This window comes from Phascolarctos cinereus, unplaced genomic scaffold, assembly GCF_003287225.1.
Source record: "Phascolarctos cinereus isolate Bilbo 61053 unplaced genomic scaffold, phaCin_HiC Scaffold_8;HRSCAF=390, whole genome shotgun sequence".
Classification (NCBI taxonomy): Eukaryota; Metazoa; Chordata; class Mammalia; order Diprotodontia; family Phascolarctidae; genus Phascolarctos; species Phascolarctos cinereus.
In genome coordinates this window covers 66,892,563-66,914,143 of record NW_027556291.1, presented here as the reverse complement: position 1 = coordinate 66,914,143, position 21,581 = coordinate 66,892,563, and the positions used below count along the sequence as shown (strand labels likewise).

The 21,581-nt window shown below is 39.4% G+C and overlaps 1 protein-coding gene and 1 pseudogene across 7 annotated transcripts in view; both read right to left on the bottom strand.

The window, feature by feature from the left end:
- Positions 1–21,581, bottom strand: part of LOC110203309 (uncharacterized protein C8orf48-like) — a 195,515-nt gene that overhangs the window by 172,555 nt on the left and 1,379 nt on the right. The window lies entirely within an intron of this gene.
- LOC110204247 (CD2 antigen cytoplasmic tail-binding protein 2-like) lies at positions 6,485–14,261 on the bottom strand (annotated as a pseudogene).

The window sequence follows — 21,581 nt, the reverse complement described above, 5'->3', positions numbered from 1 at the left end:
TCCTCTTCTCTCTTGGTTTTAATGGTACTTCTCTTTCCTGGCTCTCCTCTTACCAAGGAAAGCTGCTTTATTCAGTGCTGAAGTCAAATCTCCCTTTAAACACTTACTATTTCTGTGATCTCAAGGAATTGCTCAATCACTCTGTGCCTCAGTTTCCTCATCCATAACAGGAGAGGATTGCACTTAGTGCCCTGTGAGGCCCCTTTGAGCTATAAACCTCTGATCCCTGTTCTCTCTTGGCTCTCCTCCTGCCTGTCTGACTATTCCTTCTCAGTTTCTCGCTGGATCTTGTTCATGAGAGAAAAGACCTGAACCTAAACAGCTGTAAAAAGAAATTTATTAGGCATTTAATAGAGGCTTTGGAAGGTTTACCATTAGAGAGGATTTAGACAAAGGTGCCCGCACGTGCACAGGTAAGCAACTTAAAAAACTTACCATCTTCCTCTCCTTCCCATTTTGTTGGTCAGTCATTTTAGTTGTGTCCAACTCTTTGTGACCCCATTTAGGATTTTCTTGGTAAAGCTACTGAAGTAGTTTGCCATTTCCTTCTCCAGCTCATTTTACATATGAGGAAACTGAGGCAAACAGGCTTAAGTGACTTGCCCAGGGTCATACAACTACTAAGTGTCTGAGCCCAGATTTGAACTCAGGAAGATGAGTCTTCCTGACTCCAGGCCTGGCCCTCTATCCACTGCACCACCACAATAGAATGACTGTATTCTTACGTAGCTCCCATTCTAACTGGGGAAGAAAATGCATTTAGGAGTTTTCAGGTATAGGGTAGATGGTAAGACCCAGGGGTCCTCAGGTTACAATGATAGATCAGATGGCAATATTTGGGGGCTGAATGCTTGTATGGTGAGTTGGCTTTCCTGTAGTGACTGCTCACCTCCCACCTTTTTTGGATATGTCAGCCAAGTGGCTGGTAGATAAGCTTTTGACAGAAAAAAAAAGTATTGTGTTTAATTGCTTTGTATTGGAACCTAGTAATGAGACCTTCATTGTTTTTCTGGGTGTAATGTAAAAACTTAGTGTTGTTTTGGTTTGCATTTCCCTTATCCTTTCTAATTTAGAGCATTCTTCCATGCGGTTAATAATTAGCAAATTTTCTTTTTAGAAATGTTTCTTCATATTCCTTGACAATTCGTCTTGTGGAGAACAGCTCTTGGTCTCATGTATTTATGTTCATTCCCTTTCTACCCTTCCTGTTCTGCTGCACAGCCATCTCCAGGAGTGTAGAACCTGAGGCTTGGAGGCCTCCCTTAACAAATCTCCTTAAGGAATTTGTTTTGTGAAGTTGGATTCAGTCAAAAGGCTGCACTTGAGGACCTAGAGGGCAACATGTGGCCTTGAGGCCGCGACACCATTAAATCCTATTTGCCTTCTTTGTCCATGTAAGAGTTGACCATCTCAGTTCTTAGACCCATAGGATTTGTAGTCTGCTCAGACAAACTCTGTGATATGCTTTCCCCGTGGCAATTCACTCATCAGCTCACACAGGCTACCAACTCACCCTAGTCAAACCCTTAGAAAAAATTGTTGCTGCCTGTTTTCCCCATTTCCTCTCCTCTTACTTCTCAGTCCTTTACAACATTTTCTGACCTAGCATCCATCTGAGGCTGCTGTCTTCAAAGTTGCCAATGACCTCTTCCTGTCTGATGACCTTTCTCTCCATGTTCACCCTTATTGACCTCCTTTCAGTATTTGCTATTGTTGTTCACCCCGTGCTGATACTCTCTACTTTCTGGGGTTTTCTGACATCGCTCTCTCTCTTGGTTCTCCTTGTACCTCTTTGAATGTTCCTTCTCAGTCTCCTTTTCTGAATCTTAGACTGCCCTGTGCTCTCCTCTTTCTGTAGTCTCTTTCTCAGTGACCTAGGTTCAGTTATCTTCTCTATGTAGTTAATTGCCATATCCCTTCTGTTTCAGTCCTATACCACAAAATACCTGTTAGATGTTTCTAATTGGATGTCTTGTGAATATCTTAAAACCCAACATATTCAAAAAAAAGAACTCATTATCCTTCCCAAGTCCACCTGTCCTCCAAACTTCTCTCTTTTCATTTATTTATTTATTTATATGTTTATTTATTTTATTTTTGGTTAGGCAATGGGGTTAAGTGACTTGCCCAGGGTCACACAGCTAGTAGGTGTTATGTGTCTGAGGCCAGATTTGAACTCAGGTCCTCCTGATTCCAGGGCTGGTGCTCTATCCACCGAGCCACCTAGCTGCCCCAAACTTCTCTCTTTTTACAGAGGATGCTTCCATCCTTTCTGCCACTCAGGTTTACAATCTCAAAGTCATCCTGGAGTTCTCAGTTGCCTCGTCTTATTTCTACCTTTACAATATGTTGTATACACAGGGGTATGATGGGGAATTGGCACTCTTTGTTTTTCATTCCAAGGTTCTTTAAAGCTACTTTGGGTGGAGGATTTTTTTTCTCTTTAAACCCATTGTCTTTATAGGGTGAATTCCCAGTTTTGGCAGGGCTCCAAGGCCTGCTCTTTAACTACTATGCCACACTGCCCTTGTTTTCCCACATCAGATTGGAAAGAGCATTAAGCTTGACTCAGAAGGTACCAGTCTGACCTCTGCCACTTCTCAGCTGAGTAGGGCCAGGGGTTCAAGGCAGTTACCTTGTTCCTAAATTTCTGTCAAGTTCCACATCTATGAAATGGCAGAACAGTAGTCAAGGAGAGGCATGATAAGAGTCTAGAGCAGGGCTTTCGCCCATGTGAGAGGAGATTAGGGGATGAATGAGAAGAGGTGCTGTGATGGTAGAAGTGATAAGTTTTGGTAACAGTAAATATGGGGGTTGAGGGAGAGAGCAGAATTGAGGATGGTTTAGAGGTTATGAACATTGGTGACTCAGAGGATGGTAGTGCCCTGGACAAAACTGAAGCATTTGGATGGAGGAGAAGGCTTAAGAGGAAGATGATGGATTCCATTTGGGATGTGTTAAATTTAAGATATCAATGGGCCATACAGGTGGAGATGTCCAATAGGGAGATAATGATGTGGGACTGGAGTTCAAGAGAAGATTCTGGTTTTGTATATAGATGTAGGAAACATCTCTGTACAAATTAGAGCTGTACTCATTAGAGTTGATGTAATCACACAGACTGGAGAGAGCAAACTCAATACTCAAATGGATATTTGATTTCAGTGATTCAAGAATTCCCTCAAATGCCACAGATTGCCACCCACCCATGATTAAGCATCCTGTGTAACTCTTATCTATGTCCTCCTATCAGCTTGCCATAGGGGCTCCACCCAGTCTGCCTGACATCTTCTCATCTTCTCTTGATATCAAGAAGGTACCAAGTGGGGCACTCTAGCCATCCACCTGTCTGTCATTCACCTCTCTTACCTTTTGGCCAGCCCATTTCCTCTTGTTGTCATACAAATCTTTGATGACATCCTAACTCTTGCTTTTTCTTCCTCATTTGTTCCTCTTTTGTTCCTCCTGCTCCACTTTTGGAGTTCCTATGTAGCAGTATGCTCACACCCACCATGTACCTTATCCATTGCCCTCTGTGATACTTACCATCTAGATGATAAAATGGTAAGTACAAAACTCCTTTAGAGAAGGCAGAAACTGGACTTTGGCTCACTCTACTCTGCATTGGCTGCTCTCCCTGGTTTCAACCTTATGGAATGAGATACCCCCTGGTTTCCCCCACGCACCTGTTTTCCTGCCTCCTTTTGTGTATTGTTTCCCCCCATTAGATTGTGAGCTCCTTGAGGGCAGGGATTATCTTTCTTTTATATTAATTGTATCCCAGCACTTAGCACAGTGTCTGGTACATAGTAGGCATTTAATAAATGTTTATTGGATTGCAAATGTCTAATAGGCAGTTAAAGATGTGAGCTTGGAGGTCGGGAGAGAAGTTTGGGTTAGATAAATAGATCTAAGAATCATCTTCACAGAGGTGATATTTGAATTCATAGGAACCAATGAGATAACCAAGTGAAATAATCATTCAACACTTATTAAGTTCCTACTATGTGCCAGGCACTGTGCTATTCCCTGAGGATACAAAAAGAGGCAAAAGACAATCCCTGTCCTCAGGGAGGGAGACAACATGAAAACATATGTACAAACATGTTATCCACAGGAAAAATAGAAAATAATAGAGACAGAAGGTGCTCGAATTAAAGGGGGTTGCAAAAGGCTTCTTGTAGAAGATGAGATTTTGGTTGGACTTGAAGGAATCCAAGGAAACCAGTCAGTGAAGATGAGGAGAGGAGTTCCAGGCATGTAGAAGAGCCAAGAGCTGAGAGATGGAGTGTCTTGTGTGTGGAACAGCAAAGAAACCAGTGTCATTGGATCAGAGGAGGGTAGACATAAGAAGACTACTAAATAGAGGATTTTGTAATTGATCCTGGAAGCAATAGGGAGCCACTGAAATTTGGATGGACTGGAGAAGAGAGCCTTGGGGCAGGAAGACCCACCAGTAGGCTCTTGCAATAGCCCAAGCATGAAGTGATGAGGGCCTGCACCGGGGTGGTGGCATTGTCAGAGGAGAGAGTGGGGCATATTCAAGAGAAGAGAGTATCAAGGAGAAGGAAGTGATACATAGTGTCAAAGGCTTCAGAGAGGTCAAGAAGAATAAGAGTTGAGAAAATTGAGAGAGCCAAAAAAGCAGAGTAGAGAAGCACTCAGCCAAACTCTCCCAAATTCCCCTCTAAACAAACTCTAAAATAACACCTCAAATCACATTCTGGAGTGGCAAAACCAACAAAAGCTTGAGTGAAACAATTTTCTAGCCAAAGACAACTTAGGAGGTTAGTAGGAAAGGTCTATCTCACCAGGGTGGTGTTTGGAGCCGGAGCCCAGCTCAGGCTGTACCACAGGGCCAACAATAGGTCTTGGAGGTGGCTGCACTGGTGGTAGCAGCAGCTCTGGGAACTCTAAGCCCACAGAGGGTGTGTGTTGGGGGGGGGGTAAAGACAATTCATTAGGAGATTGCAGGGGACACTTTGCTAGCACTGGGTTCAGGACCCTGTGGGATTGCCCATACGTAGTCCAGATCTTTATCCCAGGGCTAAAAGGAGTGAAAGCACTTGCATCTGCAGGGGAGCAGGGGCCATGGTTGTGGTTTCAGGCCAGAGAGCAGTGCTTCTGGTCACTCATAGGGGAGTAGGGACCCTTGTCTCAATTCCAAGACAGAGGGGAGCACTGGCAATTGGAGCTAAAGGAGAATGGGAGACCTGGTCATGGTCCTAGGGCCAGAAGGAGTGCTAGCAGTGGTGGCTACAGGGGAACAAGGTCCTTCTTGGGTAAAGGCCAGAACAGAGGCCAGGAGGACAGTGACCATGCCTGTCCTAGATCATACCACCTTGAAAGCACCAAAAACCTAGAGAACTCAGATCTAGTTTCTAAAACAGCAGCAAGAAAGACCTGAAGCTTGGAATAATGCCCCTCACCTAGAGAATGGAGCCTAACCTTAACATAAAGTTAAAAGTCAAGAAATAGGCTAGAAAAAAATGAGCAAACAACCAAGAAAAAAACAAAAAACAAAAAACCCCTGAACGTAGAAAGTTACTCTGATGACAGGGAAGATCAAGACACATACTCAGGAGAAGACAACACAGTCAAAACAGCTGCAGATACAAAGTTTGAAGAAAAATGTGAATTGGACACAGGATCCAAAAGAATTCCTGGAAGAGCTCAAAAAGGATTTTATTTTATTTTTTCCCTTGACAAAGCATCTTGAAGTGCTATAATAAGTCACATTTCTTAAGCACTTTAAGGTTTACAAAGTGCATTCCCCACAACAACCCTGAGAGGTAGGTAGTGTGATTATCCCCATTTTACGATAAGGAGAATGAGGCTCAGGGAAGAAACTAGAATTAGGCAGGTCCATAGACAGGCAGTTTGAGATTCAAACCCAGGTATCCTGACTCAAGCTCAGGCCTCCCTCATGGATCTTTCAACACGGAACCAGATCCAGGCCCAGAGAGGAGGAAGTCATATATATATACATGCTCATGGTTCACACACTGGTCAGTAGCAAAGTCAGGCTAGAACCCTGGGAGGACAGGGATCTTTCTGGACGGCCAGCCCTAGCAAGGATCATTCCATCCATTTCATGGGAGGTCTGATCTAGGGGAGTGGAGAAGTGAGGAGAAAGGGAAGAGGAGAAGAGGGGAGGCCCAGCATGGACCAGGATATTGTGATTTAGGAACGAAGGCCCATTCTGGCCAGCCTGAGGCAGCAGCACTTCTCTAGGGTGGACAGCAAAGGGAACTCAGGCTGTTTGTGCAACTACGCCCTCTCCCTTTCCCCACATTGGACACCTCTTTTACAAAACTAGAGATTTTTATTGAGACAGGAAATGACGCCCCCTGCCAAGACTGGTACAATTTCCCCGCCTCCCGCCATCCAACTAAGGTCCATATGAGCCCCACACTAAGCCCAGGGCCTCTTCCTGGAAGTGTTTGCCGTAGCCCTCTTCCTCTACCTGAAAAATAAAACAAGTTCAGAAATAGAGACTGAAATCTAATGTTTGGAGTTGTAGAACTGGCCTTCAGGGGATCCATCTTCTGGCAATAAACACCATCTGGGAAATAGCCTTCATCTGCCCAGGCCTGCATCTGGGCACTGGTGAAGGGCCCATAGAGTTCAGCATCATTTGTGTTTTCCCATTTATATTCCCACATCACATCAGCCAAGCAGCTGCTTCTCCTCCTTGGGCTAGGGTTGGGGTCTCCAGCTCCCCCTCCCCAACCTCTTTAGCAAACGTTTCCAGGACAGGACGACGTGCTGTGTCAGGCAGCCCTAGGGTGTGGCCCCCAGTGCTTTCAGCCTCACAGCAAGCCATTCCCTGGTCTCCTGGTACACTCCATGGTTACCCCGGGCAACCATCTGGTCAGCCAATCCTGAGAGCCGGTCTAATCGTTGTGGGGAATTTGGTCACTGGGGTCCTTCATTACCCTTCTGAGCACCTAGATGCCTCAGTGCCCCAGCAACTGTGTCCCCCAGCAACAGCATCTTCAAGAGACCCTCTAGGAGGGCCTGAGGGCCCAGTGGAGTCTGGCCAGGGCTGTCATCCTCTGAATCTGAGGCAGGGGCCTGGCCTGGAGGGCACTCCCAGATCTTCACCCAGTCAATGTTGTCTAGCCAGCTGTCCTGAATCTGGGCTTCCTGGTGCAGAAAAGTTGCCATCTGAATCAAAATAGCCCTCTTCCATCTCCTCCTGCAGGTTGAAGGGTGTGACATGAACACCACCCTCACTTGGGAGTGTGGCCGCCTCCTGATCTTCAACATCTTCTGAAGCTAGGATGACATACTTGCTAGAAACATCTTCATCATCATTTTTTGTGTGTGTGTGCTTCCCTTCTAATCTTGGTTGCATTGGCTTTATTTTCCTTTTCTTTTTTTCTTTTCTTTTTCTTTTTTTTAATTAATTTATTGATTTATCAACAATCACTTCCATATGCTTTTGAGTTGAAAATTTTTCTCCCCTTCCTCCCCACCCTCCCCAAGATGGCGCACAATCTGATATAGGCTTTACATTTACATAACCACTAAACATATTTTCACATTAGTGAAGTTGTAAGTAAAAATTAAAACCAATAGGGGGAACCATCAGAAAGATGAAACAAAACTCAACAGAAGGTAAAAATAAGTGATAGCGATTCGACTTCCATAGTTCTTTCTTTGGATGTGGACAGCATTTTCCATCCCGAGGCCTCTGGAGATGTCTTTGATCCTCGTAATGCTGAGAAGGGTTCAGTTTAACAATCTTAGTCATTGCATAATGTGGCTGTTATTGTGTACAAAGTCCTCTTGGTTCTGCTCACTTCACTCAGCATCAGACCATATAAGTTTTTCCAGGTTTTTCTGAAGTCAGCCTGTTTATCATTTCTTAGAGCACAATAGTATTCCATTACATTCATATACCACAACTTGCTCAGCCATTCCCCAATTGATGGGCATCCTCTCAATTTCCAATTCTTTGCCACCACAAAAAGAGCTGCTATGAATATTTTTGTACATGTGGGTCCTTTTCCCATTTGTTTGATCTCTTTGGGATATAGCCCTAGAAGTGCTATTGCTGGATCAAAGGGTATGCACATTTTTGTAGCCCTTTGGGCATAGTTCCAAATTGTTCTCCAAAATGGTTGGATCATTTCACAACTCCACCAACAATGTATTAGTGTTCCAATTTTCCCACATCTTCTCCAACATTTATCATTTTCCTGTTTTGTCATGTTGGCCAATCTGATAGGTGTGATGTGGTACCTCAGAGTTGTTTTGATTTGCATTTCTCTAATCAATAATGATTTAGAGCATTTTTTCATATGACTATAGATGGCTTTAATTTCTTCATCTGAGAACTGTCTGTTCATATCCTTTGACCATTTATCAATTGGGGAATGGCTTGTGTTCTTATAAATTTGTCTTAATTCTCTATATATTTAGAAATGAGGCCTTTATCAGAGAGACTGGTTGTAAAAATTCTTTCCCAATTTTCTACCTTCCTTCTAATCTTAGTTGCATTGGCTTTGTTTGTGCAAAAACTTTTCAATTTAATGTAATCAAAATTATCCATTTTGCTTTTCATAATGTTCTCTATCTCCTGTTTGGTCATGAATTCTTCTGTTCTCCATAGATCTGATAGGTAAACTATTCCTTGTTCTCCCAGTTTACTTATGGTATCAGCCTTTATATCTAAGTCATGAACCCATTTTGACTTTATTTTGGTATATGGTGTGAGATTTAGGTTTATGCCTAGTGTCTGCCATACTCTTTTCCAGTTTTCCCAGCAGTTGTTTTCAAAGAGTGGGTTCTTATCCCAGAAGCTGGGGTCTTTGGGTTTATCAAATAATAGATTACTATAGTCATTGACTACTGTGTCTTGCATATTTAACCTATTCCACTGATCCACCTCCCTATTTCTTAGCCAGTACCAAGCAGTTTTGATGATTGCTGCTTTATAATACAATTTAAGATCTGGAATTGCTAGGCCACCTTCCCCTGCATTTCTTTTCATTAGTTCCTTTGATATTCTGGACCTTTTGTTTTTCCAAATGAATCTTGTTATTATTTTTTCTAACTCTATAAAATAATTTTGGTAGTTTGATTGGTATGGCACTGAATAAGTAAATTAGCTTAGGTAGGATTGTCATTTTTATTATATTAGCTCGGCCTACCCATGAGCAACTGATGTTTTTCCAATTATTTAGATCTGATTTTATTTGTGTGAAAAGTGTTTTGTAATTGTGTTCATAGAGTTCCTGGGTTTGTTTCGGAGGTAGACTCCTAAATATTTTATAATGTCTACAGTAAGTTTAAATGGGATTTCTCTTTCTATCTCTTGCTGTTGGGCTTTGTTGGTAATATATAGAAATGCTGATGATTTATGTGGGTTTATTTTATAGCCTGCAACTTTGCTAAAGTTGTTTATTATTTCAAGTAGTTTTTTACTTGATTCTCTAGGATTCTCTAAGTATATCATCATGTCATCTGCAAAGAGTGATAGCTTTGTTTCTTCTTTGCCTATTCTAATGCCTTCAATTTCTTTTTTTCTCTTATTGCTAAAGCTAAGGTTTCCAGTACAATATTGAATAACAGTGGTGATAATGGACATCCTTGTTTCACCCCGATCTTATTGGAAATGCTTCTAGCCTGTCCCCATTACATATAATGCTTGCTGAAGGTTTTAGATAATGCTATTTATTATTTTAAGGAAGACTCCATTTATACCTATGCTTTCTAGTGTTTTTAATAGGAATGGGTGTTGTATTTTATCAAAAGCTTTTTCTGCATCTATTGAGATGATCATGTGGTTTCTGTTGGTTTTGTTGTTGATATGCTCAATGATGCTGATAGTTTTCCTAATATTGAACCAACCCTGCATTCCTGGTATAAATCCTACCTGGTCATAGTGTATTATTCTTGTGATAAGTTGCTGCAATCTACTTGCTAGTATTTTGTTTAAAATTTTTGCATCTATATTCATTAGAGAAATTGGTCTATAATTTTCTTTCTCTGTTTTGACTCTTTAGGTATCAACACCATATTTGTATCATAAAAAAAATTTGGTAAGACTCCTTCTTCACCTATTTTCCCAAATAGTCTATATAGTATTGGAATTAATTGTTCTTTAAATGTTTGATAGAATTCGCATGTAAATCCATCTGGCCCTGGAGATTTTTTCCTAGGGAGTTCATCAATGGCTTGTTCAATTTCTTTTTCTGAGATGGGGTTATTTAAGTATTTTACTTCCTCTTCTGTTAATCTGGGCAATTTATATTTTTGTAAATATGTATCCATTTCACTAAGATTGTCAAATTTGTTGGCATATAGTTGGGCAAAATAATTCCTAATTATTGTTTTAATTTCCTCTTCCTTGGTGGTAGCTTCACCCTTTTCATTCTTGATACTAGTAATTTGGTTTTCTTCTTTCTTTTTTTTAAATTAAATTAACCAAAGGCTTATCTATTTTATTGGTTTTTTCATAAAACCAGCTCTTAGTTTTATTTATTAGTTCAATAGTTTTCTTAATTTCAATTTTATTAATTTTTCCTTTGGTTTTCAATATTTCTAATTTGGTGTTTAGTTGAGGATTTTTAATTTGTTCTTTTTCTAGTTTTTTTAGTTGTATGCCCAATTCATTAATCTCCTCTTTTTCTATTTTATTTATGTAAGCATTTAGAGATATAAAACTTCCCCTAAGAACTGCTTTCGCTGCATCCCATAGGTTTTGGTATGTTGTCTCATTATTGTCATTCTCTTGAATGAAATTATTGATTGTTTCTATGATTTGTTGTTTGACCCAATCATTTTTTAGGATTAGATTATTTAGTTTCCAATTATTTTTTAGTCTATCTTTCCATGGCCCTTTATTACATATAATTTTTATTGCATCATGATCTGAAAAGGATGCATTTAATATTTCTGCCTTTCTGCATTGGATTGTGAGGTTTTTATGCCCTAGTACATGGTCAATTTTTGTGTATGTGCCATGTACTGCAGAAAAAAGTATATTCCTTTCTATCCCCATTCAGTTTTCTCCAGAGGTCTATCATACCTAACTTTTCTAATGTTCTATTCACCTCCTTAACTTCTTTCTTGTTTATTTTGTGGTTAGACTTATCTAGTGCAAGAGGGGAGGTTCAGGTCCCCCACTAGTATTGTTTTGCTGTCTATTTCTTCCTGTAACTCCCTGAACTTCTCCTGTAAGAATTTGGATGCTATACCATTTGGTGCATATATGTTTAGTAATGATATTACTTCATTGTCTATGGTGCCTTTTAGCAGGATGTAGTTTCCTTCCTTATCTCTTTTGATTAGATCTATTTTTGCTTTTGCTTTGTCTGAGATCAGGATTGCTACCCCTGCTTTTTTTACTTCAGCTGACGCATAATATATTCTGCTCCAGCCTTTTACCTTTACCCTGTATGTGTCACTCTTTTTCTAATGTGTTTCCTGTAAACAACATATTGTAGGATTATGGTTTTTAATCCATTCTGCAGTCCGTTTCCGTTTTATGGGAGAGTTCATCCCATTCACATTCACAGTTATGATTACTATCTGTGTCTTTTTCTCCATCCTTTCCCCCCATTTATGCTTTTCTTTCTCCTTTTTCCTTTCTCCCCTTCACTAGTGTTTTGCTTTTGACCACTGCCTCCTTCAGTCCCTTCCCCTTTTATTATCCCTTTCCCTTTTCTTCCCCTTTAGTCTTACTGCTTCTTCCCTCCCTTCTTTCCCCCCTCCTTTTTCTTTCCCCCCTCCCTTTTCTTTCCCCTTTTCCCTCCTACTGCCTATAGGGCAAGTTAGATTTCTATACCTGATTATATTATGCCCTTCTTGAGCCAAATCTGATGAGAGTAAGGTTCAAACAATGCTCCCCCCTTCCCTCTCTCTCTTGCTCTGCTGTAATAGGATTTTGTGTCTTTTCCTGTAATGTAATTTACCCTTGTCTGCCTCCTCCTTTCTCAGTACATTTTCTAAGATCAGATTGATCCACTTATTTGGATCCATTTAACCCACTTGATTAGATTTTTTTTTATCATTACATCAAAGTCAACTAATATCCACCCTCTTTATGTATACTCCTTTAACAAGGTGTAATAACAATACAGTTCTCAAGGGTTGCAAGTCTCATATTCCCTTGTAGGGGTTTAAACAGCCACTCCCCCCCATTAACAACATATTGTATTCTTCTGTCCCATTTACCTTTTTAAGTCCTTCTTGAGTCCTGTACTTGAAGATCAAATTTTTTGTTGAGCTCTGGTCTTTTTATCAGGAAAGTTTGGAAGTCTCCTATTTCATTGAATATCCACCTCCTCCCTTGAAAAATGATGCTCATTTTTGCTGGGTAATTGATCCTTGGCTGCATTCCAAGCTCCTTTGCCTTACGGAATATCATGTTCCATGCCCTGCGGTCTTTTAATGTAGAAGCTGCAAGGTCCTGTGTAATCCTGACTGTGGTTCCATGATATTTAAATTGTTTCTTTCTGGCTGCTTGCAGCACCTTCTCTTTCATCTGGTAATTTTGGAATTTTGCTATTATATTCTTGGCGTTGTCAATTTGGGATCTCTTTCAGGTGGTGATCGTGGATTCTTTCTATGGTTATTTTCCCTTCTGGTTCTAGGACTTCCGGGCAGTTTTCCTTTATGATTTCCTGAAAGATACTCTCCAGGCCCTTTTCTTCATCATGATTTTCAGGTAGTCCAATAATTTTTAAATTGTCTCTCCTAAGTCGATTTTCCAGGTCGGTTGTTTTGCTGATGAGGTATTTTACATTTTCATCTATTTTTTCATTTTTTTGTTTCTGTTTGACTGATTCTTGTTCTCTCATAGAGACATTAGTTTCCAATTGTCCAATTCTAGTTTTTAACAGATTGTTTTCTTCTGTTAGTTTTTGTACTTCCTTCTTCAACTGGCCAATTGTGTCTTTTAGGGACTTGTTTTCTTCAGTGTGTACTCTTCTGTTAGTTTTTGTACTTCCTTCTTCAACTGGCCAATTGTGTTTTTTAGGGACTTGTTTTCTTCAGTGTATTTTTTTTCCAATTGGCCAATTGTATTTTTGAAGGACTCTTTTACCTCTCTCATTTGACTACTAAAATCCTTCTTGAGCTCTTCTAAGAAGGCTTTTTGGGCTTCAGACCAGTTTATACTCTCTTTTGTTGTTGCAGATGTGGGTTTGTTGACAATGTTGTCCTCTTCAGAATTTCTGTCTTGATCTTCACTCTTTCTCATAATATGAATCTATGGTACTTTTCTTTTTACTCATGCTGTTTCTTTATTCCCTGGCCTTTAAAGAGATTGAGCACTCCTGCTGGGGAACAGAGGGTACTGACCCAAGCTTCTTGTGTTGGGAGCCTAGGTTTTGGTCACTGGCTTTGCGTGCTGGGGCCTCTTATGCTGGGAATTGGAGACTGTAGGTTTCTGGCAGCTTACATCATGTTGGGCTGGAATCAGCAAGGCTAGAACTTGCAGGCAATTCTAGGTTGCCTGCTTTTCCTTTCCTTTAGCTTTCTTCAGCTCCTTTTAGATGGGTGCTGCAAGGTGTTTATCTGCTGGGGCCCCCTGCAGTGTTGTCTCCCTCGTTTCTGCTAATGCACCGGGAGATTCCTTTGCGGTGGAGTGCCGAGGCTCCTCGTGGTTTTCTGAGCTGGTTTCCACCGGTCCCCCCCCCCCCCCCCCCCCCCCCCCCCCCCCCCCCCCCCCCAGGCACTCGGAGGTCCAGGTGTTGGTGTTTGCCTGCTCTACCACCTGGGCTTTAGGATTTCTTCACAATTGGAGGCTTCAGGGCTCCTACAGCTCACCTGGTGTTGGGTTGGAATCAGCAAGGCCAGGGCTTTAGGAAGCCTTTAGGTTGTTTTCTTCACCTCCTTTCAGATGAATGCTGCAGGGTACTTGTCTACCTGGGGCCCCTTGTAGTTCTGCCTCCCTTATTTTTGCTGAGGCACTGGGAGACCGGTTTGCTGGGCTGCTGCACTGCTGCTCCTTGTCTTTCTTCTAGTTCAGGTGTTCCAGGGTTTTTTTTCTAGGGTGATATTTTCTGGGTTTTCAGAGGTTGACAGGGAGAGTGAGAGCGACTACCTTTTCACTCAGCCATCTTGGCTCCCAGAAGTGGAAGTCCCGCATCATCTTCTTCATCACTGTCCAAAGAATGTTTGCCTTTGAACCGGCTCCCAGGGCCCCCTGCTCCTGTCACAGGATCCACCAGCTTCTTTTTGGGGAGATCCTCTCCATTCTCTTCAATTCCCACATTCTGGAAGGTGACTCTCTGCTTGGGCATGTTGGGACTTGCAGGACAAGATCGGTCCTTCCCAGGAGCTGGGGCTCTGGGGAGGGGAGAAGAGTCAAAAAGGATTTTAAAAATCCAGGAAGAGAGGTACAGGAAAACTTGGAAAAGAAATGAGAGTTATGCAAGAAAATCATGAAAAGAGAGTCACCAACTTGGTGAATGAGTCACAAAAAATACTGGAGAAAATAACATCTTAAAAACAGAATTGGCCATATGGTAAAAAGAGGTACAAAATGAAAAGGGTAGATTCTCTACCAATGAAGATGGAATTAAAGCAATTATTAGGAGTTATTTTGCCCAAGCGTATGTGAATAAATCTTACAATCTAAGTGAAATGGATGAATATTTACAAAAAATATAAAATGCCCAAAATAACAGAAGAAGAAATAGAATATTATAATAATAACTCCATCTTAGAAAAAGAAATTGAACAAGCCATCAATGAGCTCCCTAAGAAAAAAATCCTGAGAACAAGATGTATCCCTACTAAACATTTAAAGAACAATTAAATGGGGAAGTAGAGCTAAGATGGTGGAGTTAAGGCAGAAACTCACCTGAGCTCTCCCCCAAACACCTCCAAATACCTTTAAGTAATGACTTTAAAGGAATTCTGGAATGGCAGAACCTACAAAAAGACAGAGTGAAAAAAATTTTCTAGCCCAAGGCAACTTAGAAGGTTGTCAGGAAAGGTCTGTCATACCTGTATAAGAGCAGAGCACAATCCAGCACAGGCTGTGCACCAGCACAGACGCAGCTCCAGAGAAGCAGAAGCAGGCCTTGGGAGTGACTGAATCAGCAATGGCAGTGGCAGTGGCAGTGGATGCTTCCAGAGCTCTCAGCACACAGATGGTAAGGTGGTCGAACAACTGGTCAGAAGGTGATTACAGCGGCCTTTTTGCTAGCACTGAGGCAAGACTCTGTTGCTTTGCCCATACTTGGATGTGGTCACAGTCCTCGTGGCAGTTCTAGGGCAAGGAGGAGCACTAAACAGAAGAGCTTGTAGGCACAGTGGAGGGAGTACCCTCCTCACAGTTCCAGGGCAGAAAAGAATGCTTGTGGTCATTCACAGACCAGAACACAGGCCAAGAGAGTAGTAAACACATCTCTCCTTAGATGATGTCACTTTGGAAGAACTGAAAACTTACAGGTCCCTAGAAGTATATCTGAAAACAGTGGCACAAAACCCCTAATGCTTGGCACAATGTGCCATCCACCCTGGAAACAGAGTCCTGCTTCAGCAAAGAGTTAAAAGTCAAGTAATAGGCTGGGGAAATGAGCAAACAACGGAAAAAAATTCTGACCATAGAAAGTTACTAAATTACTAAGGAAGATCAAAACAAACACTCAGAAGAAGATAACAAAGTCAAAGCTCCCACATCTAAAGCCTCCAGGACAAATATGAATTGGTCACAGGCCATGGTAGAGCTCAAAAAGGATTTTGAAAATCAAGTAAGAGAGGTAGAGGAAAAATTGGGAAGAGAAAAGAGAGTGATGCAAGAAAATCATGAAAAGCAAGTCAACAGCTTAGTAATGGAGATACAAAAAAAAAATACTGAAGAAAATAACACCTTAAAAAACAGACTAGGCCAAATGGAAAAAGAGGCACAAAAATTCACTGAAGAAAAAAAAAATCCTTAAAAAGTAGAACTGGTCAAATGGAAAAGGAAGCACAAAAGCTCACTGAAGAAAATAATTCCTTAAAAATTAGAATTCAGCAAATGGAAGCTAATGACTTTATGAGACATCAAGAAACAATAAAACAAAACCAAAAGAATTAAAAAAAAATAGCAGGCAATGTGAAATATCTCATGGGAAAAACAAATGACCTGGAAAACAGATCCAGGAGACAATATTTTAAAATTATTGGACTACCTGAAAGTCATGATCAAAAAAAGAGCCTATATATCATCTTTCAAGTAATTATCAAGGAAAACTGCCCTGATATTCTAGAATCAGAGGGTAAAATAGAAATTGAAAGAATCCACCAATCACCTCCTGAAAGAGATCCCAAAATGAAAACTCCTAGGAATATAGGAATATTACAGCCAAATTCCACAGTCAGGATAACACAAGATTTAGCAGCTTCTACTCTAAAGGATCAGAGGGCTGGGAATATGATATTCTGGAGGGCAAAGGATCTAGGATTACAATCTAGAATTATCTATCCAGCAAAACTGAGTATAATCCTTCAGGGGAAGATAGACATTCAACAAAATAGAGGACTTCTAAGCATTCTGAATGAAAAGACCAGAGCTGAATAGAAAATTTGACTTTCAAATACAAGACTCAAGAGAAAGCATAAAAAAAAATAACAGGAGGGACAAATCATAAGGGCCTTAATAAGGTTAAACTGTTTACTTTCTAAATAGGAATTATACTTGTAACTCACAACAACTTTCTCATCATTAGGGCAGTTAGAAAAAGTATATGTAGACAGGGGGCACAGGTGTGAGTTGAAGATGAAGGGATGATGTCTGAAAAAAATAAAATTATGGGGTTAGAGAGGCATGTATTGGGAGAAAGGGAAAGGGAGAGGTATAATGGGGTAAATCATCTCACATAAAAGAGGTAAGAAAAATATTTTACAGTGGATTAGAAGAAAGGTGACGTGAGGAGGAGTAAGTGAACCTTACTCTTTTGAGAGTTGGTTCAAAGAATAAATAACATACACATTCAGTTCTGTATAGAAATCTATCTTTCTCTACAGGAAAATATGAGGGGAAGAGGCTAAGAGAATGGGGGGTGATAGAGGGGAGGGCAGATTCAGGGAGGGGGTAGTCAGAGGCAAAACATTTTTTTTTTGGCAAAACACTTTTGAGGAGGGACAGGGTGAAAGGAGAAAGGTAATAGGATAAATGGGGGGATAGGATGGAGGTAAATACAGTTAGCAATAGTAACTATGAAAAAAATTTTGAAGGAGGTTTCTTTGATAAAGGTCTCATTTCTCAAACATGTAGAGAAGTGAATCAAATTTATTAAAAAGAGAGGCATTCCTCAACTGATAAACAATTAAAATATATGAACAGTTTTCAGATTAAATAATCAAAGCTATCTATGGCCATATGAAAAAATGCTCTAACTCAGTATTGATTGGAGAAATGCAAATTAAAACAATTATGAGGTACTGCCTCATATCTATTAGGCTAATAGGACAGAAAAGGAAAATGATAATGTTGCAGGAGATATGGGAAAAGTGAGATATTAATGCAGCATTGGTGGAGTTGTGAACTGATTCAACCATTCTGTAGAGAAATTTGGAACTATGCCCAAAGAGCCATAAAACCATAAATAAAATCATATAAAACCATATAAAACCCTTTGGCCTAGCAATACCACTATTAGGTCTATATTCCAAAAGAGATAAAAAACAAAAAGGAAAAGGACCTATATGTACAAAAGTATTTATAGCAGCTCTTTTCTAGTGGCAAAGAATTAGAAAATGAGGGCATGCCCATCAATTGGGGAATGGCTGAACAAGTTGTGGTATGTGATCGTGATGGAATACTATTGTTCTATAAAAAATGATGAGCAGGATGCTCTCAGAAAAACCTGGAAAGACTTGCATGGCCTGATGCAAAGTGAAATGTACTGTGTACAAAGTAACAGCAATATTGTAAGATGATCAGCTGTGAATGACTTCGCTATTCTCAGCAATACAATGATCCAAGACAACTCTGCAGCATTTATGATGAAAAATGCTATCCATCCCCAGAGAAAGAACTGATGGTGTCTGAATACAGATTGAAGAATACTTCTTTTTACTTTCTTTATTTTTCTTAAGGGTATTTTTCAGTCTATATTTTCTTTCACAACATGGCTATTATGGAAATGTTTGCATGACTATACATGTATAACCTATACCTAATTGCTTGCCTTCTCAGTGGAGGTTGGGGTGGGTGGGGGAGAAGGGAGAGAATTTGCAACTGAAAGTTTTAAAAATGAATGTCAAAAATTGTTTTTACATGTAACTGAGCAAAAATAAAATACTAAATAAATTTTTTAAAAATAAAGAACAATTCTCATATCATATAAACCATTTAGAAAAAGAGGAAAAGAATTAATCTTACCAAATTCCTTTTATGATGCAAATATGGTGCTGATACCTAAACCAGGAAGAGCAAAAGCAAAAAAAGAAAATGATAGGCCAATTTCCCTAATGAAAATTGTTGCAAAAAATTTTAAATAAAATACTAGCAAGGAGATTAAAGCAATGTATCACAAGGCTCATATGCTATAACAAGAGGGGATTTATACCAGGAATGTCGGGCAGGTTCAAGATTAGGAAAACTATTAGCATAATTAACTATATCAATAACAAAAACAACAAAAATCATATGATTATCTTAATAGGTGCATAAAACACTTTTTACAAAATATAGCATTCATTTCTACTAAAAACACTAGAAAGCATAGGAAGAAATGGAGCTTTCCTTAAAATAATAAGTAGTATCTACCTAAAACCACCAGCAAGCATTATTTGTAATGGAAACAAGCTAGAAGCCTTCCCAATAAGATCAGGGGTGAAGCAATTTTCTCATCATTATGCTCACTATCACCATTATTATTCAATATTGTTCTAGAAATGCTAGCTATGGTAATAAGAGAAGAAAAAGATATCAAAGGAATTAGAATAAGAAATGAGACAAAACTAGCACTCTTTGCAGACAATATGACAATATATTCAGAGAGTCTACTAAAAACCTGATTGCAATAATTATCAACTTCAGCAAAGTTGCAGGACAAATCCACACAGATCATCAGCATTTCTATATATCACTAACAAAGTCCAATAGGAAGAGATAGAGAAAGAAATACATTTAAAATAACTGCAGACAATAAAAAATACTTGGGAGCCTACCTGCCAAGACAAACCCAGGAATTATATGAACACAATTACAAAACACCTTTCACACAAAGTTAAGTCTAACAATTAGAGAAATATTAATTTCTCATGGGTAGGTCAAGCCAATCTAATGAAAATGACAATGCCACCTAAATTAATTTACTATTCAGTGCTATGCCAATCAAATTACCAAAAATGTATTCCATAAAGTGAGGAAAAAATAATAACAAAATTCATCTGGAAGAACAAAAGGTTAAGAATATCATGAGAATTATGTAAAGGAAAATGGTTTAGTAGCACCAGATCTCAAACTGTATTACAAAGCAGTAATCGTCAAAACAATCTGGTACTATCTATAACATAGAGTGGTGGATCAGTGGAATAGATTAGGGACACAATACTCAGTAGTAAATGACCATAATAACCTAGTGTTTGACAAACCCAAAGATCCAAGATTTGGGGACAAGAACTCACTATTTGGCAAAAATTGCCAAGAAAACTGGAAAGCAGCTTGGCAGAAACTAGGTATAGACCATCATATTATACCATATAGTAAGATAAGGTCAAAATGGGTAGTATATTTAGACATATAAGCAAATTAGGGGAGAATGGAATATTTTACCTGGCAGATATATGCATAAGGGAAGAATTTATGACCAAACAAGAGGTAGAGAGCATTACAAGATGTAAAATCAATAATTTTGATCACATCCAATTAAAAAGCTTTTCCACAAAGAAAACCAATATAGGCAAGATTAGAAGGAAAGGAGGAAACTGGGGGGGGGGTGATTATAGAAAGTTTCTCTGAAAAAGGCCTCATTTCTCAAATATATAGAGAAATTACCCAAATCTATAAGAATATGAATCATCCACCAATTGACAAATGGTCAAAGGGTATGAACAGGCAGCTTTCAGAAGAAGAAATCAAAATTATCTATAGTCACAAGAAAAGTTGTAAATCACTATTGATTACAGAAATGCAAATTAAAACAACTGAGGTACCACCTCAACCTTTCAAATTTCCTCAAATGACAGAAAAAAGAAAGTGACAAATGTTTACAGGGATATGGAAAAATTGGGAAACTAATTCACTATTGGTGGAGTTGTGAACTCATTCAGCCATTCTGAAGAGCAATTTGGAATTATGATTAAAGGGCTATAAAATGCTACATACCCCCTGTCTCCCAAAAAGATCAAGGAAAAAGGAAAAGTTCCTATATTTACAAAAATATTTATAACAACTCTTATTGTTGTGGCAAAGAATTGGAAATTGAGGGGATGCCCATCAATTGGAGAATGGCTGAACAAGTTGTGGCATATGATTGTGATGGAATACAGAGTATAATAATAATATTAATAATAGTAACAACAACAACAACAATACATAGCATTATTAGTTTAAGTAATGATGAGAAGGATCGTTTCAGAAAAACCTGGGATGACTTACATGAAATGATACAAAGTAAAGTGAGCAGAAGAGAACATTGTATACAGTAACAGCAATATTGTCCAATGATCAACCGTGAATGACTTAGCTATTCTCAGCAAAACAATGATCCAAGACAGTTCTGAAGATCTTATGATGAAAAATGCTGTCCACCTCCAGAGAAAAGACTGATGGATTCTGAATGCAGATTAAAACATACTTTTTTTACTTTATTATTTTTGATGTTTTTGATCTGCATTTTCTTTTGCAACATGGCTAATATGGAAATGTTTTACATGACTACAGATGTGTAATCTATATCAAATTGCTTGCCTTCTCAAGGATGGAGGAGGATAGAGAGGGAGGGAAAGAACATGAAACTCGAAATTTTAAATGAATATTAAAAAAAGAAAAGGTCACTGAATTTGGCAATTAAGAGATTATCGGTAACCTTGGAGTAAGTAGTTTTGGTGGAATGATAAGGTTAGAAGTAAGATTGTAAGAGATTAAGAACTGAGTGAGAAATAGGGACACTAATACACTGTTGGTAGAGTTGTGAACTTGTCCAACCATTCTGAAGAACAATTTCAAACTATTCCCAAAGGGCAATAAAAGCATACATACGTGTTGACCCAATAATACCTCTACTGGGTCTGTATCCCAAAGAGATCAAACAAAAAAGGAAAGGACCTATGTGTCCAAAAACTATTTATAGCAGCTCTTTTTTTGTGGTGGTAAAGAACTGGAATTTGATGGGATGCCATCAGTTGGGGAATGGCTGAACAAATTGTGGTATGTGACTGTGATGGAACACTATTGTGGTATAAGTAATGACGAGAAGGATGTTTTCAGAAAAAAACTGGGAAGACTTACATGAAGTGGACAGAACCAGGAGAACATTATACACGGCAAACAGCAATATTGTATGATGATCAACTGTGAAAGACTCAGCTACTCTGATTAATACAATAATCCGAGACAGTTCCAAAGGACTCATGATGAAAAATGCTGTCCACCTTCAGAGAAAGAACTGATAACTCTT